Below are 8,702 nucleotides of genomic sequence, written 5' to 3' on the forward strand. Positions count from 1 at the left end.
CTGCATGAAAAGCCTGTTATGCGGGCCAATGCAGAACTGCAAAACGTTAGCTATGCAGCACTTTCTGGCACTTTGCAGCTAGCACAGAATAATCCCACTTATTACCACATATACCTCAATAGATTACCCCCCCCCCCAGCCCCCTACCGTGGGAGGCTTTTATATGTCAATGGGCATGTTGTGATGCAAATCACAACACCCCCCCTCCCCTATCCTGGTCCAGGATGAGGGGCTTTAACACCTCAGGATGAGAGAGTTAGAGAGAGAGATCTTGAGCCCAAAATGTAAATTAATTAATTTTAACCCGCACCATACACTTTAAAAGTTCAACATTCAACTTTCAAAGTCAAGTTAAACTGTTTTTATTTATAAAATGCACAGTATAATACAAGGTCATTCTGAAAAATGAAATTATGACAAGGCAAGCAATTACAGAAGAATGCATTCACCTTCTTCTGAAATAAGTTTATAATGTAAGGTTCAGTTAATATAAGAACAAAGCAAGAACAATAAGGTACAGGGTCCATACAGCTTTTGAAGAGTAAAATTCAAGCACTTTCACAGGATTTGAAGCTATGCTTCCTTGTAACGTCATCACGTTATGGGACCGTCTCCCAGAGCAATCCAGATGGGTCTCGCGAGAGCTCGTAACGTGATCGCGGAAGGAGGAGATGTTGGTTTGCTGCTCTGCTGCCTGCTGCCTATCGATGCCTGCTAACCATGGCTGATATCGACACGGACAGCCCACAGGAACGCAATGCCAGGCTTTCGGTAAGAATATACATTAAATAATGATTTAAGGAGGATTCTAGGATTTAACATTAGATTAGATTATATTTTGAAGCGGAGCCTTTGTTGTCGCACACGTGACATCACAGCTGCGACCAAACATGGCTGCTGCCAGTCTGTTGTTTTTCAGTTTCAGAATGATCAAAAAGCTACTGTAATTTGCAATCCATGTCCCACACAGGTTCCGAGAGGAGGGGAAACCTCTAAGCTGGCATTACGTTAAATCAAAGCTGGCGATGATGCAGTGGATATGTTTGTTGTTTGTGTTAGCGAGTTTCGTTAGCATTTAGCTCGTAGCGCGGCCTACCGGCCGCTTGGCAGACAAACTTTTACATTTACAGTCTGTGGCTTGTGATCAAACAGCCCCACAAAAGCACTTAATACACAGAGGTGGCGTAAACTTATAGAAACTAATGGAAACCCCTTTACCCGAAATGAAACATCCAGGGATTGTGTATTTAACTCCAAAAAACCACTCGCTAACGTTAAGCTAACCGCGCTAGTTAGCGTTAGCTGCTGGACCACTGAGCTAAATAAGTGCTGGACAGAGCAATCTTAACAGGCTCTAACTGCTTTTTCTAGCTGTAAATAATTTGTGGTAACCTTTTCCTTAAGTTATGCAGAGCAGCAACCTTTGGAAATAGCATATTTAGAGCGGAGTTTCTGGACTTGGTGAGTGTTATGTGACGCGCGTGGGGGGAAATGGCCCTCGTTTATCAGCGGAGGTAAACCAATAATACAGCATGTTTTTCTGTAGCTGTGGTCAGGAGGGAACAACTGACTGATATCAGATAGGCTATTTCATTGTCCACCTTCAAACTGATATTGATCTAAGGCATTTATCATATCTACTCTATATCTCCAGAGGAAATCTACTACAGTACCACGTCACACTTAAAGGAGAACTTCAATGAATGCTTCACAATTTTCCTCTTTTTTTACAGAATATCTCATAGCAGTGTCCCCTCTGCACCTCCTTGCCAATAGGCTATGGTAAGTTCATATTTTTGTCATATTATTGTTTATCTGTTATCATAATGTACCTAATGCATGTTTAATATGATGCTATCTGGGCAGATAACACTTATGACTTCATTCACCAAGCCAGGCTGCAGCTGTACAGCAGTTTCTTTGTTTCTTTGTTTCTTTGTTTCTTTGTTGTTGTTTTTGCTGTACAGCAGCCAGGCTGGCTGAGTGATGTCACTGGTGTTATCTGCCCAGATGGCTTTTTATTGAGCGCGTGCCAGCTGCTTTACAAAAACCAGTTTAGATGCAGCTATGTGTGGGAAAAACAAAACAAGATAATCCTATTGCTTCATACCCCTCTCACATATTAATGTGAAGTGGTCTCCAACCTGCACTGTGCTCTTTTAAGTGCAATGAACTGACTGGAAACTTTATCTTACATCTAATCTTTTCAATGTTTTTTCTCATGAGCCTGTTCACACTCCGCAGACAGCTCTACTTGCCTGACGTGGCCGGTCTCCATTCCTCCAAACCGGAGCAGCGCCAGCTGCATACTGCATGTAGCTACACTGACTATCGGCAAGTACCTCATACTACTTAACATCAAAAAATCACAACTATCTCATATCAGAGCACTCTGGACAGAGCGTGACCGATTTTCCACAGTCAGAAAATATAACGAATAAAATATGATGCATTATTATTCATTAAACCATCCAGCATTATATAAGAATTAAAAGCTCCTTCTACCACTGCAACTGTGTTGCCAGATCTTGCCAGAGAAACAACCAACCAGGTTAAGCTCCAGCCCGTCTGAGGCCCTTCTCCCTGCCTTCCTCAGATGCCTGAGCTGGAGTAGCGGGCTGGAGTAGGTTGAACACCTGGTTGCTTGTTTTTCTGGTGAGATCTAGCTCGTAACACTGGCTCTGAACGCACTGAAACTGAATTTCTGTTCATCTGACAGTTCAGATGATGCTCCAACCATTTTTGATTAAATTTATGAACGCACAAATAAATAGCAAAACAATCAGCTGGGTCATGATTACTTTTAACTCATTAACCCATGTTCGCATAATTTAGTTATCTCTGTGTGTGGGCTCTACTAGGCTGCGTGCGAACCACATACCCTTTACAAGGATTAAACCTAAGTGTACTTCTCTCTCATACGCACACACATACACGGAACCACTGCTCTAGTGTGTCTGTAGATATCTGTATATTTTATATACTTATATGGAAATGTGATGTTATGGAGCTGTATCGTACCAGAGAGTGAGACTAAGACAAAGGACAGTCTTCCATGGCACAACTCTGAAACAACTTTGTATTTATAACATACTACTTTAATTGTTTTTCAGCTGCCTGTAAAACGTGGTATGAGACTGTACGCCGGACCTTCCACTTCAGCCAACCTGGGCTAGAGGGGAAGGGGACAGCCGCAAAGATTTCGTGCCGGAGTCGAAGATTGAGGGTAAATAAGGGACTTACTAGACTAGGCATTAAAGGGAGAGTGCGGATTATTGGACATAATGTTTTATGAACTCCATACCAGCTGTAGAGTGTCTGGGGAGCTGACTTGCTGATCCATGATTCCCGTAGGCGGAGCTCTAGCTTGATCTGAGTGGAGAAAAACCGAGTCCCGGAGGACATTCTAGGGTCACAGAGTTATCAAGTTTTACTCCTAAAGAAAGCATGCATGTGTTATGACATCTCATTTCAACAATAAAACCGCAGTCTTGCTGTTGATCAGACCGTGCTATTTATTGGCACTACTTTCTGGCTCCGCACTGCATCCACGGTGGTCACTATAACGCTGTGTACAGGTGTTTCAGACACAGCACGCTCTGTAGCCTTGACTTCTGTTGTGATGAAGGTATTTGAGCATATTGTCTGTGACCACCTGTCTAACGTTGAGATGGACAGCTTCCAGTTCGCTTATCGTGCCAACAGGTCTGTCGAGGATGCTGTGTCTCTGTGCCTCCACAGCATCCTACAGCACCTGGAGGCCCCCGCCACTTACGTTAGTTTTATTTATTGATTTTAGCTCTGCGTTTAACACGATCGTGCCCTCCAAACTATTTGATAAACTTATGGCTCTAGGGATCAATCACTCTCTATGCCTTTGGATTCTCGACTTCCTGTCTAACAGGAAGCAAGTAGTTAAAATAGGCAACAGGCTCTCTCGAACTATGACTCAACACTGGGGCCCCCCAGGGTTGCGTTCTTTCAGCCCTTCTCTTTGCACTTTATAGACAAGTTTCCTGGGCACTTCCGGTTTGCTTCCGGACTCGGGCCGCGATATGTCTGTCTCTTCTGGAATACAGAGAAGCGTAACGTACTAGCGTAGTAGCCATAGCGACCGCCGAAAAAATGCAAACTTGGGATCATTCTCCGAGTCTCCTGTCTAACAAAATAGTGTCTATCCCACACCCGTTGACAGTGGACACATGGGAAGATAATATGTGTAAATGGCCGAACGTAACTACAGGCAGGATTATAGCGTATTTTGAGGAATCAATGGAGGTGGACGGTAACGCGATGAACTATCTCAAAAGCTCCGAAGCTACCAATATCTCCACAGCAACAAAGTAGGTTGGGTATGTTGTAACGCTATGTATTTCATCAAATTACCCACAGTCAGGCTATCTCCCGTTGTGAATGAATATTACGGCTATTATTCCATTGTTGTCATTAAGAGGCCATTTCGCAGCAAGAATATATAATTGGTCGGCACGTCGTTCTCGGTAAAGGACGCTTTCGTTATTGAAACAGACAACATGCATGCATGCTCCTACTGTAGCCTATCTATCTGCATTTGCAGACATTCATGAACCCATATCTTCTGGACATATCTTCTGGACATTGCCTTGATGAAAAAACAACGCAGCTAAAAGTAATAAGTGCGACAGTGTCAGTGCAGACAGCGGACACAACTTGAATCTCCAGCAATAGGCTACGCACCTTAATCTCTCTCACTCCACACCTGGCACCTGCGTCAGCTCTCCTGCACTCGTTCTCGGCTCCCATGTGGCTTTATTTGTGGTAAGCATTTTGATTCATCTCCTCATCATACGAGCATCGGGCAACAAGCGCGAGCCATTGATTGATTGATTCGCCTGACGTAGGTAAAAAGGCTTTTTACCTCAGCTAAATTGACAGCCTACGTCGGGTCTCTTTCGCTTTTGACGGCGGCAGACACGCTTCTGTTTCTTTCCAATCGTCTTGCTGGCCTCGGCTGAAGTAGGTTACTTGTTGCATGATCTCAATTAAAAAAAGGACTGGCCTAGCAAGGGATGTCTGTTTTGACATTTCAGTTTCCTCCTGTGTTTCCTCACAGCGGGTCCAGCGCTGGCCGGCGGGACTGATGCTGCTTGTGTGGCTTTTAAACGGCGCTCTACACTAACGAAAGCGTCTGCTATTTTTTTCTTTTTCACCAACACTCAACATACAGGGGGCGGAAAAATATGATGTAATAAGTCTCTATTTAAGTCGTAGCTGGCAACATCACTTAGGCTGCTGTGGACGCAATGTGGACTTAACCGGAAGCCGGGGACATATAAGGCTGCTATGGCGCCGCCCTAGGCCAGCGCTGGGAAACTTGTCTATACCAACGATTTTATTTCCCACTCTCAATTTGTTTCGTTTTTTAAGTACGCGGACGACACTACGGTGGTCGGGTATATTAAAAACGGTGATGAATCTGCCTACAGGGCCGAAGTGGCAGCCCTAGTCAACTGGTGCACTTTAAACAATCTTGTCTTAAATTTAGATAAGACCAAGGAAATGATTATTGATTTCCGCAAAAGCGGCTCAGTGCCCCCCTCTCTGGTCATTTGTGACCAGCCCGTCGAAAGTTTGAAATTTCTGGGCACCACCATATGCCGCTCCCTGAAATGGGAAGTCAACACTTGTAACATTGTGAGCAAAGCCCACCAGAGGCTTCACTTTTTGAGGCAGCTCAAGAAGTTTGGTGTGTCTGGGGAGGCGATGGCTCACTTCTACAGAGCCACTGTGGAAAGTGTCCTCACCTTCTCAGTCACAGTGTGGTACGGCTGAGTAACTTCGTCAGATCGACCTGGAATGGGCAGAGAGAGAGGGGAGAGAGAAAGAGGTGGAGCAAGAAGACGCAGATCAACAGAGTTGGAGAGTTACTGCTGCCGAGTAGCCTAGCCTATATTAGGCTATGTATTTTTTATTTATTTTTTAACTGACAACATTGTTAGATTTAGGTTTTAACATTGTTAGTCTCTCGTACCATGGGATTTGGTGCAGTGCTCTTCTACTGAAGAGCACTGCAGTGACCAGGGTAAGAGAGACTACAGTAGGCTACCTAAATCTAACAATGTTGTCAGGTAAAAAAATTAAAATAGATACATAGACTATATTCTCCCGGTAGCTCTCCAACTCTGTTGATCTGTGTATTTTCTCTTCTCTTCTCTTCATCTTCTCTCCTCTCTCTCTGCCCATTCTAGGTCAAGGTCAAGGTCTAGCTCCTCATCTGTGTATTCAGGTTCATAAAGACATCCCCTCGAATTTGGTGTAAACGGCATATATTCATTGCTTTCATAGTCAAGACATGTTTAGTATGTTTTAGTAGCCTGTTTACAGAGCGCGCTGTGTCTGAAACACCTGTACACAGCGTTATAGTGCGGAGCCAGAAAGTAGTGCCAATAAATAGCACTGTCTGATCAACAGCAAGACTGCGGTTTTATTGTTGAAATGAGATGTCATAACTAGGGGTGTCACAATATATCGTCCCACGAAATTTCGCGATAGTAAAACGTCACGATATGTATCGTTGAGGGATATATCGTGAAAAAAAAAAAAACTTTTTTTTTTTTTTTTTTTCAAAAGTAGACAAAGAAACGTCTTTGTTTGTTGAAGATCAATGTGTGGAAAGTAGTTCAGTTGAACAAGTCTCTGAAGAGACACATGAGAAGTTATACAGGAGAGAAACCATTCAATTGAGTTTCTGGCAAAACTGTTTACTTGACAGGAAAAACTGAAGATGCATAAAAAATAGACTAAGAAAAGTCTTGTTGTTTGAGTTTGAAGAAAAACTGAAGATGCATAATGAGAATTTATACTGCTGAGAAAAACCTTTTAGTTCAAAGTAAATCTAAGTGACGGTGTAACTCATTCTATTTCAAGATAAGCCTTATCTCCAATCTCATGTTTTTTCTAGTTGTTATTGTAATAACAATTTCCCACAACAGCATGTTTTGTATTTGTGCATTTCAAATAAAATACTACTTTTCCAGTCATATATTGTCATTATTCAAGTTTAAAAAAATATTGTTAAAATCGTATCGTATCGTTATCGTGAACCCAGTATCGTGATACGTATCGTATCGTGAACTGAGTGTATCGTGACACCCCTAGTCATAACACATGCATGCTTTCTTTAGGAGTAAAACTTGATAACTCCGTGACCCTAGAATGTCCGTCGGGACTAGTTTTTCTCCACTCAGATCAAGCTAGAGCCCCGCCCACGGGAATCATGGATCAGCAAGTCAGCTCCCCAGACACTCTACAACTGGTATGGAGTTCATACAACGTTATGTCCAATAATCCGCACTATCCCTTTAAGATTACGTGATCTTTTACTTTGAAGGTAATTGTTATTGTTACTGCACCGCATGAGGGAAACTAGTTAGTTGTTTAGCAGTTACTGACTGCGTCTGATTGTGTTTACAGCTCTTCACATTGAGGGCAGGCATGCTGACTGCGAGTGAAAAGGAGATGTGGGGAGGCGTCATACCAGATCTGATGTCGGATGAGGAGGACGGCACGGTAGCTGGAGTCGATGGATGGATTGTGCGGCCACCATCTTTTCGCAGCCACGAGCTCAGTGACTTGTGTGCTGTACTCCAGGGCAGGCTGGACGCCATTCCTGTCCACCCAGCTTCCCACATGACACGCCGCCCTCCGCGGCTTGGGGGACCATTTTCGGACAGACTTGCCCCCCGAAAAATGGAGACAGAGGCCAAAAAACACTGCGTTCCCACTGGTCCTTGAAATCCTTGAAAGTTTGTGGATTTGGGGGGAGAATCTAGGCTTTAAAAGTTTGTGAAAATAGACATGTGTCCTGGAAAACTCTTTGTTGCTTTTTTCCCAGTAAGAGCTGGTGTGTGTGTGTTATGAAGAAGCGCATTTCCTGTGTGGATTTGATGTTGAGGAAGGCGTGTTTTTGTTATTTCATATTTTGAGATTGTGCATGGTTTTACAATTTCTTTTTGCAGTGTGCTGTGGTTTATATTAAAAGCTTTTGCTCAATATTCCTTGATTTATGTATTTTTTCCCCTCTCCCAATACATTGATCTCATTGCAGTGTAAAATGTGTATTTAGACACAATTTATTATGATGAAATTCATTTATTATTAATAAAAGCAGCATTGTGGGGGGGCGGGGGGTTTACGTGGGGTTAGGACCTGAGCCAATCGGTGTTTATCTATCCACCCACGTGGGGGTAGGACCTGAGCCAATCGGTGTTGATATCCACCCACGTGGGCTTAGGCCCTGAGCCAATCAGCGCTGACCTATAGAATTGTACCAACCAGTCAGTTTCAGCTGTTTGTAGTTGTCATCCAATCATTACCTTCCTATATAGCCAGAGACTCCAATAGTGTGACTGAGGTGAGCCTTTGATGCCCCCATCAAAGGTGTTAAGTAGTGTCCTCTGTCATTTTCACACCTCATGAATGGCCCGCGGGGGTCTGAAAGGGGCTCTATTTGGGTTTATTTGGGACTGGAATAGTGGTGAATAGTGCCGAATAGTGTCTGCATATTGTGCTCTAATTGGTCATATGCTGGCCCGCATAGCAGGGATTTCATGCAGTGTGTCTCACTGAAGAGCTGCAGACAAGAATGACTGTCTTCGTTGAGTAAACATCACAATGCAAAACTGCACGGAATGCACAACATAACAGTAACAAAACACTTGGTA

At 43.5% G+C, this 8,702-nt stretch overlaps 1 long non-coding RNA gene across 1 annotated transcript; it reads left to right on the plus strand.

Moving 5' to 3' along the window:
• The first annotated feature begins 657 nt into the window (after positions 1-657).
• Positions 658-8,024, plus strand: LOC310791962. The gene is made up of 5 exons (XR_014553472.1): positions 658-771; positions 1,734-1,782; positions 2,227-2,334; positions 3,114-3,226; positions 7,453-8,024. It is a non-coding gene; the product is annotated as an uncharacterized lncRNA (long non-coding RNA).
• Positions 8,025-8,702: the final 678 nt, after the last annotated feature.

This window comes from Poromitra crassiceps, assembly GCF_964638095.1.
Source record: "Poromitra crassiceps genome assembly, chromosome: 17".
Lineage (NCBI taxonomy): Eukaryota > Metazoa > Chordata > Actinopteri > Beryciformes > Melamphaidae > Poromitra > Poromitra crassiceps.